The sequence below is a fragment of the Microcaecilia unicolor genome, chromosome 2, assembly GCF_901765095.1.
Source record: "Microcaecilia unicolor chromosome 2, aMicUni1.1, whole genome shotgun sequence".
Taxonomy (NCBI): domain Eukaryota; kingdom Metazoa; phylum Chordata; class Amphibia; order Gymnophiona; family Siphonopidae; genus Microcaecilia; species Microcaecilia unicolor.
Window position 1 is genome coordinate 181,829,486 of NC_044032.1, and position 16,100 is coordinate 181,845,585.

Sequence of the window (16,100 nt, forward strand, 5' to 3'; positions counted from 1 at the left end):
CTAACAGGTTGGGCAAATCCTCTGAGCGAAAGATCCGCGCTGCAGAGGGGTCATCCGCTCCATCCGAGCGGGAATCCGTCTCCTCCAAGGAATCCCTAAAGGACCGTTGGGAGAACTCAGATACGCTGCCCTCATCTACATCAGAGGAGACAGAGTCCTCTAAGGCCTGGGAATCCACCCGAGGGCGTTTACTTCCGGGGGCCTCAACCCCTTTATCGGCCAAGGGAGCAGGGGCAGCGTTTTGCATAAGGAAGGTCTGATGCAGCAGCAAAATAAACTCGGGGGAGAAACCCCCAAGACTGTGCACTTCAGCAGCCTGGGCCACAGCCCTAGACGCACCCTCAACCGGCGCTCGCAAGAGCGGGGGAGAAACATGCTGCGCATCCAAGATGGCGTCCGGCGCGACACTCCGCGAAGGAGCTGCGCGGGAAGAACGGCGCTTAACTTTAGTCGCTTTTTTGCCGTCGCCCAAATCAAGGGCGGCTATGGCATTAACGTCTCCCAGCTCAAGGGCGGCCCAAGAAGAAGCCGTCCGAGCAGAGTGGCCGGCCAAGATGGCGGAGGCGAGCAGCGGGGGATGGGCGTTTATGGCGGGAAAAACCGCCACACCGGAGGAAGAACCGGGACACTGACCGGCCTCCAAACTGACACCCAACAAGGGCGAATCAGACTTTAAGACCCCCGCATCCCCGCTAGAAGCGCACACGCGGTCCGGGGAGCGATTCTTTGCGCCCTCGCCCTCCGACGCCATAGGCCACATGGAGATCGATCGGGGAACCCCCTGCCCGCTATAAAAAGGTAAAAATTACCTGCTTCTCGCTCCGAGCTGTAACGAACTGGTGTCCCAGTGAGTAGCTGCAATAAACGTTTAAATAAACGTTGAAATAAACGCCCTTAAGGACGTCCAAAATTTTTTTTTTTTTTTTTTTAACGGAGCCAGCGGGAGGGGGGAGAAAAGGATGGACCTGGCGCCACCAGGTTTGCACTTGCTCAAGAAGAGCCCTCAACCCCAGGTACTCAACAAAACCTAAAAATTAGGCTTGGATACCTAGCCAGAGCTGCTGTTGTGTGTGACCACCACCTGCTGAGATAGAGAACATACTGAGGAGTTTCCGGCAGCACATGACCACATATAGGGAGGCAAAAGGATTGCTCTCTATCTCCACCTGCTGGTAGATGGACACAACCCACCAGTCTATGGATTGATCAGCATGATGATATGGAATGAAGGATTATGTGACTTGCCTGAGGCCATAAGGAGCTGCCGTGAAATTTGAATCTCAGCTTTCTGGTTCCCAGTTATAGAACTGCCCCCTAAATGCCAGGACTCAAATAAAAGCCTTACATATGAAACTACAGTATTACAAATATTACAACACTAATTAAACTACTATTGAAAAACATACTATATATCATTGCACTGAAACCAAATGCTAGCAGAATACTTCACCTTGGTCTCACATTAAGAACACAGACAAAACCTTGCTAAGGAACTACAAATTTGAAACATATAGAGGAAACCCCAGTGAGCCAGACTGCAATGTAACAAATAGAAACAGTAATGTATTTCGTTCTATACTATGCAAAATACATAATTCTAAGAAATGCACGATTCCCAAAGCTTAAAAAAAAAAGAACAGAATTCATACAAAAGAATAAGCAGGAGGTACTCTGAAATATATCTTGAAGGAAGGAGAAACAACATGTATAATAGACAATTACAGTATAGTACAATCTGACCACAGGCAATACTGAACATATTGTATTTATAGTCCTTTGTGCTTTTTAAACATTTTAACCACTTTCTGTATTACTTTAGGTAATCAATAGAAATAGAACATGGAGAAGAAAATAAGATGGTACCTTTTTTATTGCACATAACTTAATACATTTCTTGATTAGCTTTCGAAGGTTGCCCTTCTTCGTCAGATCGTATTACTTTAGCAACACATGATGTACAGCTTATGAGAAAAAGGTTTGCCAGATCTGAGAGATGTGCATTAGAAATCGCTCCTTACATGAGACAGACACCAACACAGCCTTACAACCCACTAGCAATAGCAGTCTTTCATTCATTTTGCCGGTCTTCCCTTTTGGCTCACCGGTAGTTGAATTCTCTGCCTTTGATTGGCTGACTGTGTGTTCACATACCCTGCCTTTGATTGGCTGCCTTCCTTTCCGTCTGGGTATGGAGTTCCATTTTGTTGACAGGTTGCTGGGTTACCAAGAGAAGGCAAACAGGGTGCAGCTCGTTTCCATGTCAGCAGGAAAATGCTAGGGTTCCACTGATGCACAGAAGGAATCGCTGAGAAGCTGGGGCAGGAAGACCATTACAGCTCAGCTCAAAATAAGGTAAGGCAGAAAAGTCTGATGTCGTCAGAGAAAAAAATAAAAGAGAGAAAACTGCACTTTTTGTGTAGAAGGTTTTATTGATTTTAATAGAATAACTTATAACCAGTTGAAGTTTTGATTATGTAGCCTTGATGTCCAAAACCAATTATTCCAGCTAAACATACTTTTTGCTTTTACTAAGGGAAAAAAAGTGTTCTCGTTTTTTGTTTGCATTTTCTCTGCCATGCTCCCCAGATGTTTCTTCCCATGTTAGCATAAATTAGGTTCTTAAAGAAGGCAACTTTTCAACTTAAAGTAATATATTCCTATCAATGAAAAAAGAAAGGAAACATTAACAGCTAGCATTACCAACGTGCACTATTGTGTTAGTGTATGTTAAATGCCATTAATATATATAGGCCACATTTCCCCCCTTATTCTATTGCTGTTCTCCTAAATTTAAACGCCATTTGCATGATGAAATTTATAGAACACTGCCATCCACACACATAAGTGGCAGCAGCATGCTAAGTGCTATTCTATATCAAATTCAAGTTTATTTCCATTTAATATATCGCACCATAGGTACATACCATACGAGTAGTGTACAATCTAATAAATTATAGGAAAAAAAGGAAAACAAACTACAATATTAATAGGACAGAGAAGTAAGGAACAATGAGGGAGATAGAAACAGTGTAGAGAATAGAGGGTAAGGGAATAGGGATTTGCAACTTTATATAATTTATGCACACAAATAGCTTAGCATGTAATTGTTAAGGGGTGTTCACAGGGGAGGGGTATGGGTGGGGTATAGACAAGGCTGTCATTTGCACACTTGGTTTACAGAAAACTGTAATTTACAGATGCAAATGCCGCATTTAGGTGCTTGCATTTACACCGGCCATAGACTTGTCATAAATGCACACTCCTAAATGTAGGCGTGCCAATGCTAGTTTACTCTAGTATTCTAAAAGAACACTTATGTGCATAAGTGTTTCTATATAATAAGCTCATAGTCCATGGAAATTAGACACCTAAATGGGTGACCTGTTACAGAATTACCTCCTTAATGAAATAGGACCTAGTTAATAGCATTAGCACACATTAGCAAGTCTAGCTATTGAGTGTGTAGGATCAGAGAGAAGGATACAAAAATCCCCATTTTGCATAAGATATCTACAAAGGGTTTGGAGCATCCAAATTGGGATGGTCCCAAATCCCTGTGTATTTTAGAAAAGGATCTGCTGATCTTGGAGCTTTTTGTAAAATACGTCTTTGCCAGCACGTCTAGCAGAAACAGCCATTTTGCAAAAAAATCACTTTCCAAAAAAGAGTGGTATCGTTCTGGGCTTTGTATATGTAAGCAGGTGTGTTGATCTTGCAACATGCACATACATTTTTGCAGTTCCACATGTAAGTCCTGGATTTCACAAAATTACACATACAATAGAAGCCAATTAAGGAGTCAAGTAAAATAATTCTTTTCTGGATGTTATGAGGTACTGTTAGACACCATTGAGGTATGCACAGTTGCCCTCTTAATCACTGGTAGAGATTCCAGGTTCAAACAAGCTGGTTGCTGAAATTTACGTTTTCCTGAGGTGAAAATGCTGATGGGAAAGCTTATAAAATATACATGTTCTCCCATTGAAAAATAAAAAAAAAAATACTCATGTGTTTTCTAGATTGCCTAGAGTAAGCTCCCTTTAAATCTGCATGACCTGCAACATCTACACATGTGAAGAGTGCATTGTGGAATCAGCTTTTACATGTATAAGTCATTCATATAAGTAAATACTGCACAACCCTCAAAGGGATCAGAGCAATGGAAACTTTGTGGCTGTCTCAAAACAAATTAGGCTGATGCATTTTGTTCCTATTGAAATTTGCATAACAATTGCAATCTTAAACTCACTCTAATTGCTCCAAATCAACAGGATATAGATGAGACAATGAACTACTATATTAGCATTTAATAATATATAGCCTCATACGTCCAGGGTACCTTTATGTAAATTAGGACACCACTGACTGACATTCATCATCGGCTAGGTAGCCGATGATGAATGTCAGTCAGTGGTGTCCTAATTTATATAAAGGTACCCTGGACGTATGAGGCTATATATTATTAAATGCTAATATAGTAGTTCATTGTCTCATCTATATCCTGTTGATTTGGAGCAATTAGAGTGAGTTTAAGTTTCTGATGTTGTATTGCTCTATGCAGTTTTGAATTTGTTTGCTATAACAATTGCAATGCAAACCTGCCAAAACCCTATTACAGTGATCTACCTGCTTTACTACTAATGCCTATAGAAATGATAAGTAGTAGTAGTAAGTAGTAGTAGTAGTAGTAATGCTAATTACTAATGTTGTTAATGTTTTCTGTGTCAGATAGGGTTTTTATCAACAAATCATACCTAACTTAGCATAAATCTCCAACGTCTTGTTCGTGTATTATTTGCTTCACATTTAGAAGAGCTGTAGGGATAACTCAGAATAACTGGAGATCAGAGTGCAGCAGATATCAGAGCTGCTTCTGGCTAAAGTATGCAAATGGAAACCGATCACACCTTTTTTCTGAATATATATGTATACATATTATCATTCAGACTTTCTATCATCAATCATTTCAAAGAGGCACTACACAATATGATTCAAGCAGAACCCCTGGTCCCTTAATAGTATATGCATGTCTCTTACACCAACTATTTATTATTATGCTAACATGGCCGCTTGAACCACCTATGGGGCCCTGGGCAAACTTTTGTGGATACCCCCTCCCTCGTCCAGTGGCACAGCTTCCTTAGCTCCCTGCCAAAAAAAAAGCAGCTTAAATGCACAGAGCCATTGTCTATGCCATGTCGCTGATGGCTCTACTGGTTCTGCCCTTCAGAAATAGGAAGTCCACATCAGAAAGGAGCAGGACCAGCCAAGCCATCAGCTGTATGTCCTAGACAGCGGCTCCACATCTTTATATCCCTTTTTTTTTTTTTTGCTGGAAGTTGTGGGGGTGGGTAAGAAAGCTGTTGAACCAGAGGAGGGGAAAGAAGGAAGATCCCAGACCAGAGTGCAGAGATGCCTAGAGTGGCCCAGGCCAAAGAGTGAGGTTTTTCTTGTGGTTCATTTGGGGTATAAATTTGGTGTGTTGAAGGGACTGAGGCCTGGGGAAGGGCTGCTGGTTACTTTTATTGACAAGGAATGCCTTCATATGAATCTAAAAATGGATTTTTATGTCATAGGTAAAATATTACATATTTTAAACTCTATTTCAAGCACTTAACCAACACTAAACCACATACACACATATATCTATGGAAACAATTCAACAGTAAAGACTCCTCAAGAGGCAGTGTCTCATAATTTAAACCTGATCAGACATAAGTCTGCTATAATGACAACCACCTCAAAATACATCAGATCCTGCAAAATCATCTAAAACCCTATATGATATTATAGCAAACTAAAGCTATATGAAAGTTTTGATGTCCCTTCAGCGAGGCCAACACACAATCCCTCCACTGCTAAACACTATGCACATCTTGTGCAAAAACCACATTTAGAACCTTACCATACTATAGCAGCACTACGCAGACATGCCAAGTCTTCAGCATTCAGCAGGTCATCTCCCGCACTTCTGCCAAAGCGGGAAACTCTCCCGCTGAAACACACTGCCATCACTGCACCGCTGCTGCTGCTTGTCCCGATGAGCAGCAGCGGTGGCAAAACAACAGAAAGAAAGCCTTCAGGCATGTGCTGCACTGCTGCTGTCAGCTCTGCTGGTCCTCTGCCCCCGCTCATGTCAACTTCCTGTTCTGGGACAGAGGACTGGCAGAGCAGACAGGCATGCCTGAAGGCTATGGCCATGCGTTTGCTATTTGTTGTTTTGCTGCAGCCACTGCTGCTCATTGGGAGAAGCAGCAATGGCCAGGAAACAGAAGATACTGGGTGGAAGGGGCGGAGGGGGGGGGGGGCACGGAGAGAGTGAGGCAGGAGATGCTAAATGGAGAGAGGGGAGGAAAAATGATAGACGAGTAGGGACACTGGATAGAAGAGGGGGAGAGAGAGAGAGATAAGTGGAAATATGGGGACAAAAAGTGAGGAACACACTGGATAGAAAAGGGCTGGAGAGAGAGAGAGAGAGAGAGAGAGAGAGATAAGTGGAAATATGGGGACAAAAAGTGAGGAACACACTGGATAGAAAAGGGCTGGAGAGAGAGAGAGAGAGAGAGAGAGAGAGAGAGATGAGTGGAAATATGGGGACAGAAAGTGAGGAACACACTGGATAGAAAAGGGCTGGAGAGAGAGAGAGAGAGAGAGAGAGAGAGAGAGAGAGAGAGAGAGAAGATGCTGGGTAGAAGGATGAAGAGAGAAAGAGGGAAGGTTGATGGATGGAAGGAGGGAGAGAAAGAGGGAAGATGCTGAAGGATGGGGACAGAGGGGAGATGCTGGATGGGAGGATTCAGAAGGAAGACACTGGAAGGATAGAGAGAGAAAGAGGGAAGACACTGGATGGAAGGGTAGAGAGAGAAAGAGAAAAGATGCTGGATGGAAGGATGCAGAGAGAAATAGGGGGAGACACTGTAGGGATGGAGAGAGAGAGGGATTACATGAGACAGATGGAAGAGTAGGAAGAGAAAGAGGGGAGATGCTGGATGGAACGATGCTGAGAGAAAGAGAGGAGACACTGGAAGGATGGGAAGAGAGGGGGAATGCTGAATGGAAAAGGGTAGAGAGAAAGAGAGAGAAAGACACTGAATAGAAAGAAGAGAGAGAGGGAGACACTGGATTGAAGGATTGGGAGAGAGGGTAGATGGGTGGAAGGATGAGGAGAGAAAGAGGGAATCCATTGGATGGAGGGGTAGGGTGAGAAATAGGGAAGATGCTGGATGGAACGGTAGGGAGAGAACGAGGGACGACACTGAGTGGAAGGGTAGGAAGAAAGAGAAGACACAGGATGGAAGGGTAGGGAGAGAAAGAGGGAAGGTGCTGGATGGAAGGGTAGGGAGCGAAAAAGGGAAGACACTGGGTGGAAGGGTAGGACAAGAAAGAGAAGACACTGGATGGAAGGGTAGGGAGAAAAAGAGGGGAAATGCTGTATGGAAAGGGGGAGAGGATAAAGTTAGTGAAAGACTGGAGAATAAGAGGAAGGGGCATGGGGAGAACAAGGGTGAGGGAAAGATGAAAAGCTATAGGTAGATGAAGTAAAAAGAGGGAAATTAAAAACTGGATAGTAAGAAAGAATTACATTGGACAGAGAGGCAGAAAAATAAATTAAAGAATACTGAAAGAAGCAGGAGGGAGAAAATGACAAATGGACAGGAAACCCTGGCAAGACAATTAAGAGAAGAGAAAGGAAAGTAGAAAGAGAGAATGGGACCATCACAACTGGAAAAAGTAAATGGCCAGACAACAAAAGTAGAGAAAATAATTTTATTATTAATTTAGGATAAAGTAATGTGGTAGCTGAGTTAATAAAGGTTAATAAACATAAATAAAACATAAAATAGAAAATAAGATGATACCTTTATACTGGACTAATTTTAATATATTTTTTATTAGGCTTCAGAGACCAACACTTCTTTCCTCAAGTCAGAAGAGGATACCATAACAGCAGTATACTGTCATGACCTGACCTGAGGCAGGAGGTTTTAGCCTCTGAAAGCTAATGGACAAAGGTATTAGGCTAGTGAGTCCAATAAAAAGGTATCATCTTATTTTCCATTTTCAAATGCCTGAACTGTGCAAATGTGGGAGGCCAGTCATCGACGACTGAAACATGCTGCCGACTGCTGTGCTGCTCAAACAGCACAGTAAGGGGCTCATGCAGTGGATTTCTTCAGCTAGCAGAGTTTGGGCATCTCTGCCAGCAATTCAAGCAGTGCCACAATTTTAAAGTGGGCTTAAGCTCAAAGTGGAGGGGGGAGGCCCCCTTTTTTTATGCCCCTGGGGGGAATAGATACTGGATAGGGGGTATAAAAAATGAACTGAAACACTCCCTGATTCCCATCCCTTTTGTCACTGGTGTAAATAAAATATTTTCTGCATTGGCCATAGGACTGAGGTGTGCTAGGGGTGGAGCCATGAGGTAGAGTGGGTGGGGCCAAGGCAGAGTGGGGCAGGGCTAGGGCGAGTACTAAAATCTCCCTCTCAAAAATCAGGACCGCTTGGGAACTCTGACCACCTTCCAGGACTCAAAGAGCAAAAACCTTATCCATGAAAAGGCAGCACTGTAAATTGTACACTGGGCCCTAAACATCAATACACTACCTAGTGAGAAAATAGAACAAATGGGACTGCTATGGATCTCTATACAGAAGCTACATCCCAGCAGAATACCACACCTTGGTAACATGCACAAAACATAGCTAAACCTCAAAAAATATGAAACCAGGCACCTCAGATGAGTAATAGAGTTGAAGGCAAAAACCTGAACTGGAACCTCAAGAAGTCAGACTGCATACCTCAAACAGAGAAGCAGAAACTGAAATGCAAGATGTGAAAGATGTGAAAGATGTGCATTTCCAAAATCTGACATATTCCAATTAAAATACTTTTTTCTACCTTTGTTGTCTGAGCATGTTTTTTCCATTCACTTTGGTCCTGTGTCTCTTTTCTGCTTTCCTCTGATTTTTCCTGTCTTTTCAGGGTCTCAGTCCATTTGGCATTTCTGTTCTTTCCATGTCTACCATCCATCTTCCCTCTGCATCCCTATTCATACTGTCTAGTATTCCCTTTACGTGTCCCTGTACATATCCTCTCCCCATGTTCAGCATCTGCTCTCTCCATGTCCCCATTCCACCTCTTTTCTAGCATCACCCCTCTATGTCACCATTTATGCCCCCCCCCCTTTTTCAGGTATCTCCCCTCTGGGTCCCTAGTGTCCCCCTTTTCCAACATCTCCATCTGTCTCCCTGTCCCTACCCCACCCCCCCACCCCCATCTTCCCCATCTGCCCTCTCAGTTTCTCTATCTCCCATCTCTTTTCAGCATTGCTCCTCTGTGTCTCTGTTCCCCTCCCTTTTTCGGCATTGTCTCCCTCTATGTCCCTATCTCTCCCCCTTTTCAGCTCTGCCCCCCCCCCCCATCTGTGTCAGCATTGTGGAAAAGATTCTGGCACTTTACCCTAGACAGTCAGGATTCAGACCATACTATAGCACTGAGACAGTAATTGCTGCTCTTCTAAGTGAAATTTACTCTCACTTTGACAAAAATCAAATTCTCTTATTATTTCACTTTATCTCTCCATGGCATTTGACCTTGTTGATCACTCCCTATTACTGTTTCAATTCACTGCCATAGGACTCTCTGGAACAGTTCTCAAATGGTTTTCTTCCTTTTTATCAAACCACTCATATCCCAATCCCAATCCATGAATCCTAATAAGGTTTCAGACCACAACACAGCACTGAATCGGTCATAACCACACTGATAACAAAATTCAGAAGCATAATATGCAAAGTACAAAAGGTATTACTACTACATTTCGACATGTCAAGTACATTCGATCTAGTAGACCACACCACACAAATGACACTGCTCGACAACATAGGAATCAGCAGTGCAGTGGCAACATGATTCAATGGCTTCCTAAAGACCAGATCCTACTTTGTCCAACCAAACATCAGCCTTATGGATCTCTGATTGCGGGGTACCACAGGGATCACCAATTTCACCAATACGGTTCAATGTAATGATAGTGGCACTTGGAACAAAAACTGGAATTAATGGATTTCAACCCCTTTATATATGCAGATGGCATCACCATCTTCATACCTTTCCAAAACAATATCACAAGCATACAGCACAAAATAAAAAAAGGATTGGACCTCGTGGAAGAATGGGCAACAACTTTCAAACTCAAACTGAAAAGAGACCAAACCAAGTTCCGAGTACTATCCAGCCCACACAATCCCACATCCTACCAAAAATTCACAATCAACCAACAAACATACCATATCGAAACACAACTTTAAAAACTAGGAATCATTCTCGACAAACACCTTACACTGGACAATCAAATATCAGCAGCAACATCAAAATGTTTCAGAACAGTATGGAAACTGAGAAGAATAAGAGACTAGTTCCCTAGACAATTTTTCTGAATACTGGTCCAATCAATGATACTATCGCAACTAGACTACTGCAATGCAGCATACATAGGGTGCAATGAAAACACACTAAAATCCCTGCAAACAGTCCAAAACACGGCAGTAAGAGTGATTTTCAAGAAATGAAAATATGAAACAGCAACCCTACTACTAGAAATACTACATTGGCTACCAGTCAAGGCAAGAATAATTTTCAAGATACTATTCGGAATGGCACACGAATATATGCTTAACATGATTGAATTATCCTCAAGAAATACCAGCCCAGAAAACAGAAACTACCTACTCCTACATCTACACAACTGCAAAAACATCATCTAGAAAACTATCTACACAGCAGGATTTAGCTACCTGGGTCCAAAATGGTTGAACTCGATACCAAAAACAATAAGAAGCATCCCAAATCTCCTCCAATTCAGAAAAGAAAAGAAAACCTAACTCTTCAAACAATTCTACAGCTAATCACAAAGATATTGTTGCCTTCCTCTCAAATCTACCTCTTCATAAACTATATGAATAAATATCACTAAAATTCTACAATTGAACACAAAAGCTACCACTACCTTTTCCATTTCAAATCTATCTCTTCAAAAACTCTATGAATAACCACACAAACTATAGATGTCCTCTCAACATTGCACAACACTATTGTAACTCCACCAAAATACAAATTATAGGCCACTTTGAACCAAAACTTGTTTTGGGGTACTAGTGGGATACAAGAATGCATAAATAAATAAATCAATAACTGGAACTTGCTTGAAAAAGAATAACAATTTATAAGTGCACTATTAGCAAGTTGATCTCTGAGGTGATAACGTTCTATGTTAATGTAAATCAAGGAAAAGACTTCAGATACCCAGTTTAGGCCACTCTATTCAGTCCTGAAAACTGAGACGCTCAGCGTTTGCTCTAGAATAATTTTATTCCTTTAAGTAAACCTGCTGGTGAGTATCCTCATAAGTCTGAAAAACCTCAATACTCAATTTTACACTTTAGGATATCCTATATAATAATTCTCACCTCCAATGTTCCATCTTGCTGCCTGTGTCCGTGTTTTCTTGGTCTGCTAGGATCCGAAGCCCTGGCTGATGTCACTGGACCCATTATGACGCGAACCCGAGGAACAAAAACCCTCACAGCTGATCCACTCCCCCCCCCCCATGAGTTCCAGACCCCCTTCCCTCCGATTTCCAGACCCCCCCTCTGAGTTCCTGACCCCTGGACCCCCCTGCCGCAACCCTCTGAAGCCCCCCTTCCCACCGCAAACCCTCCCCTGCTGCCGGCACGTACCTGTGCTGGCGGGGGACCCCAACCCCCACCAGCCAAAGTCCTTTTCTCGGCCGCGTGGCGTGGACGAATGATCTGATCAAATTTGAATCTGTTTGTGTGCGTGCGTCTGGACTGAACTGGAACCTCAATAAAGGAAAAAATATAAACTAAATATTACATTTGTCTTTAGCGAAAGGCTAATAACATTAGACCACAAATCTGATTAAGGGTGAAGAGAAAGCAATACTGGAGGTTACAAGAAGAAGATTATTATCCATTATTCACTACATCATAATAGTAGCTGGAGAAACAGACAACTTTCTCCAGTCTATAAAGGAATGCAGTTGCTCTGGGTCAAAAAACATATCTTAATCCTGAGAAATTTAGTAAACGTTTTTAGCTCCAAGTGCCAGGACTTTCTGGCACATGGATAAAAACAATCTCCTTTTTTGAGTTGGGCGAGCAATGTCCTGGTAAATCCATATTCATTTTCCCAAGAAAACAGTAGTTGCTTTTCTAAAATAAAGGTGCATAATTTTATTCATATCTTGCTCAAACACAAAGCTAACCAAGAGAGTAGCTCTTTCCTGAACTTCATCCACAGAAGATTCCAATATGGCTGAGATGTCCAACGCCTCATTTCCCCTCTCATTTGATGTTATTGATTAAGGAATAAAATAAACCTTAGTAAACAGTGGCAGAAGTGAAAATGAAATTCTCAGAGTCTCTTCAAAATAGTTTTTTTCCATGTGTCAAGAGGAGTTTTTCTAAGAACCCTTGGAAAATTCAAAACTCTCAGGTTTAAACGCCTAACGTTTTCAATCTGCTCCAACTTCCTAAGGATGAGTTTATTGTTCAAAATAAGGTCTCCAATAAGAGAGTTATTCTCTTTAATATCGTGTTCCAGAGTATCAATCTTCTCTTGGAAAGCCTTCCAAAAACTATCTTGATTATGTGTCAACTTGTTCACAATTCGCACCAAGGAACTTAAATCAGTAGAACATTTAGTTATTGAAGTATCCATTTACGTGTGTAAAATACACATGTAAATCTGGAAGCAGAAAAAAAAAGTTCCAGAGCCTTGCAGAGTCTCTCTAATCTCCTCCGCCATAGTACCTTGTACCCTAGAAGATGTCATAGGTAGCTGCGCTTCCTTCTGCACAGCACTGGAATCCATGAGTAATTGGGGAACCAACCCAGAAGTGGTGTCAGGCACAATCCTCGTGACCTCTGATACCAATGGAGCTGCTGTGAGGCCATCTTCTGGGATTTCCAGACACGAGTAGGGGAAGAGTGTTCACACGGGCTGAGGGAAACCTGGCCCCCCAAACAACTCCAGTTCTCTACTGCTGGAAGCTGTAGCAGGAATACTACCAAAAGCAACACCGGGTAGCTTCCAAGCATATAGATCTACAGAAGACCTAGTTCCTCCTGCAGTAACAGAAGGGTAAGTAAACACTTTACCCCTTTGTTTAGGGGACATGGAAAACAGAATAAGGAAATAGTTTTCAAAGAGACCTTAAATTGCTCAAAACACAGCAGTAATCTGGGCTCCCATTTGCCTGGTTTTGTGTGTGTTATTCTTTGACTTTAGTGCAGCTATATGTCCTAGTTCATAAACTGAGGTCATCAGAGCAATTGCTGTACAAGATCCTGCACGCTGCAATTTATTTATTTATTTATTGCATTTGTATCCCACATTTTCCCACCTCTTTGCGGGCTCAGTGTGGCTTACAATAAGATATGAATAGTAGAAATACATTTGTAACAACTTGAATATGGAATACATTGTGCAGAGTTGTGTGAGACATTCGATTATCATTAGGAATATAACAATGGGACATCAACATAGAAACATTGGGAGGAGACAGTGGGACAATTGATTACAGGATGAGGGATCTGAAGTGGATGTATGTTGCATTGATGAACATTGAGTATGGACTCTATGTGTTTTGGCTCTTTCCGTAAGTTTGTTCAAACAGGTACGTCTTCAGTAGTTTTCGGAAGGAAGCTTGTTCGTTAATCATTCTTAGGTTGCGCGGTAGTGTATTCCAGGCCTGCGTGCTCATGTGGGAAAAGGTTGACGCGTGTAGCGTCTTGTATTTCAGGCCCTTGCAAGTGGGGAAGTGGAGGTTGAGGTATGTTCGGGATGACCTTTTAGCGTTTCTGGGTGGTAGGTCTATTAGTTCAGACATGTACGCTGGGGCTTCGCCGTAGATGATCTTATGGACTAGTGTGCAAACTTTGAAAGTAACGCGTTCCTTAAGTGGAAGCCAATGTAATTTCTCTCGTAGTGGTTTCGCCCTTTCGTATCTTGGTTTTCCGAGGATGAGCCTGGCTGCTGTGTTCTGGGCTGTTTGAAGTTTCCTCATTATTTGCTCTTTGCAGCCCGCGTATAGTGAGTTGCAGTAGTCCAGGTGGCTGAGGACGAGGGATTGCACTAGGCTGCGGTAGACAAATCTTGGGAAGAATGGTCTTATCCTTTTCAATTTCCACATGCTGTAGAACATCTTCTTGGTTGTATTGTTTGCGTGGGTTTCGAGTGTTAGGTGGCGGTCGATGGTGACTCCAAGGATTTTTAGTGTTTCTGAGACTGGGAGGTTTAGGGTTGGTGTGTTTATAGCGCTGAATTCATTTGTGTTGTATTGGGAGGTGAGTATCAGGCATCGGGTTTTTTCTGCGTTTAATTTCAGGCGGAATGCGTCTGCCCATGTGTTCATGACGTGTAGACTTTGATTGATTTCGTTGGAGATTTCTTTGGTGTCTTGTTTGAATGGGATGTATATTGTTACATCATCGGCGTATATATACGGGTTGAGCTTATGGTTTGATAAGAGTTTTGCTAAAGGGATCATCATTAGGTTGAAAATGGTTGGTGAAAGAGGTGATCCTTGTGGGACTCCACATACAGGTGTCCATGCCTTGGACGTGGTTGAGTTAGATGTGACTTGATACGAACGTAGGGTTAAGAACCCCTTGAACCAGTTCAGGACATTTCCTCCTATGCCAAAATGTTCGAGTATGTGTAGCAGGATTCCATGATCTACCATGTCGAAGGCGCTTGACATGTCAAATTGTAGGAGGAGTATATTGTTGCCAGTTGCGATGATTTGTTTGAATTTGGTCATAAGGGTGATTAATATTGTTTCTGTGCTATGATTCGATCGGAATCCTGATTGGGCGTCATGCAGTATTGAGTGTTTATCTAGGTAGTTTGTGAGTTGTTTAGTTACCATACCTTCAGTTAACTTGGTTATTAGTGGTATAGATGCTATTGGCCTGTAGTTGGTTATTTCACTCGTGTTTTTCTTTGTATCTTTAGGAATAGGGGTGAGCAAGATTTTTCCTTTTTCTTTTGGGAAGAGTCCATTTTGTAGCATGTAGTTTATGTGGTTTGTTAAGTCTATTATGAATTTCTGGGGAGCGGATTTCATGAGGCTGTTTGGACATATGTCTAGTTTGCAGTTGGATTTAGCATATCTTTTAAGAGTTTTTGAGATGAGGTCTTCTGGCAGTTGTTCAAATTCGGTCCAGGTTCTGTCTGCTGGGAATATTCCATCTTCTGGATCTAGGCAGTCTAGAAGAGTGGTGTATTCTGTAGGGCTGGTGGGTATCTTGTGCCGTAGTAGTATAATTTTCTCCTTGAAGTATGTCGCTAGGTTGTCGACACTTGGTGTATCTTTGTCGTTGGTTGTAACTGGTGAGGTGTCTAATAGTTTGTTCACGAGGTTGAAGAGTTTATGTGTGTCTTTGTAGTTTGGTCCTATTAATGTTTTGTAGTGAAGTCTTTTTGTCTGTTTTATGGTATATTTGTATTTTCTCCGAAGTAGTTTCCAGTCATTTAGTGTTTGTTCGTCTCTCTTTTTGTTCCAGGCTCGTTCTAGTCTCCTGACTTGTGTTTTTAGTTTTTTCAGCTCTTCGGTGAACCATGGATTTGCGTTTTTCCTGTGTGTTGTTCTGGTTTGGACTGGGGCGATTTTGTCTAATGTTGTTGTGCTTATGTCATCCCATTCTTGGAGGAATTGGATGGTGTCAGCATTTGTAGTCCATTCGTTCTGGTAGATCTGTTGCCAGAATGTTGTGGGGTCTATTTTCCCTCTCGTTGTGTAGGTTGTTCGCTCATGTTTATTATTCGTGTTTAGTTGTGTTTTTTGCCAGCAGAGAGTGACATTTGCTCTATGGTGGTCTGACCATGGTGTTGGTGTCCATCTTGTGTTAGCGAGTATGATAGTTGAGTCCGGTTCTAATCTATTCGTTATGATATCTAGTGTGTGTCCTTTTTCGTGAGTTGGTTGTATGTTGGGTGTTTGCAGATCCCAGAGTTTTAGGAATTCTTTGAATTCTCTTGTACTTGGTAGGGTGTTATCTTCTAGGTGTAGGTTG

General features: G+C 42.2%; 1 protein-coding gene across 2 annotated transcripts in view; it reads left to right on the forward strand.

Moving 5' to 3' along the window:
- The first annotated feature begins 2,273 nt into the window (after positions 1 to 2,273).
- Positions 2,274 to 16,100, forward strand: part of LOC115462325 (zinc finger protein 474-like) — a 75,542-nt gene continuing 61,715 nt past the window's right edge. Inside the window, exon 1 of one of the 2 annotated variants that reach the window (XM_030192328.1) lies at positions 2,274 to 2,352. The gene's annotated coding sequence lies outside the window, so the exon portion shown is untranslated. Of the gene's footprint in view, positions 2,353 to 7,989; positions 8,041 to 16,100 lie in introns of those variants that run through there. The other variant, XM_030192329.1, reaches the window with a different exon arrangement.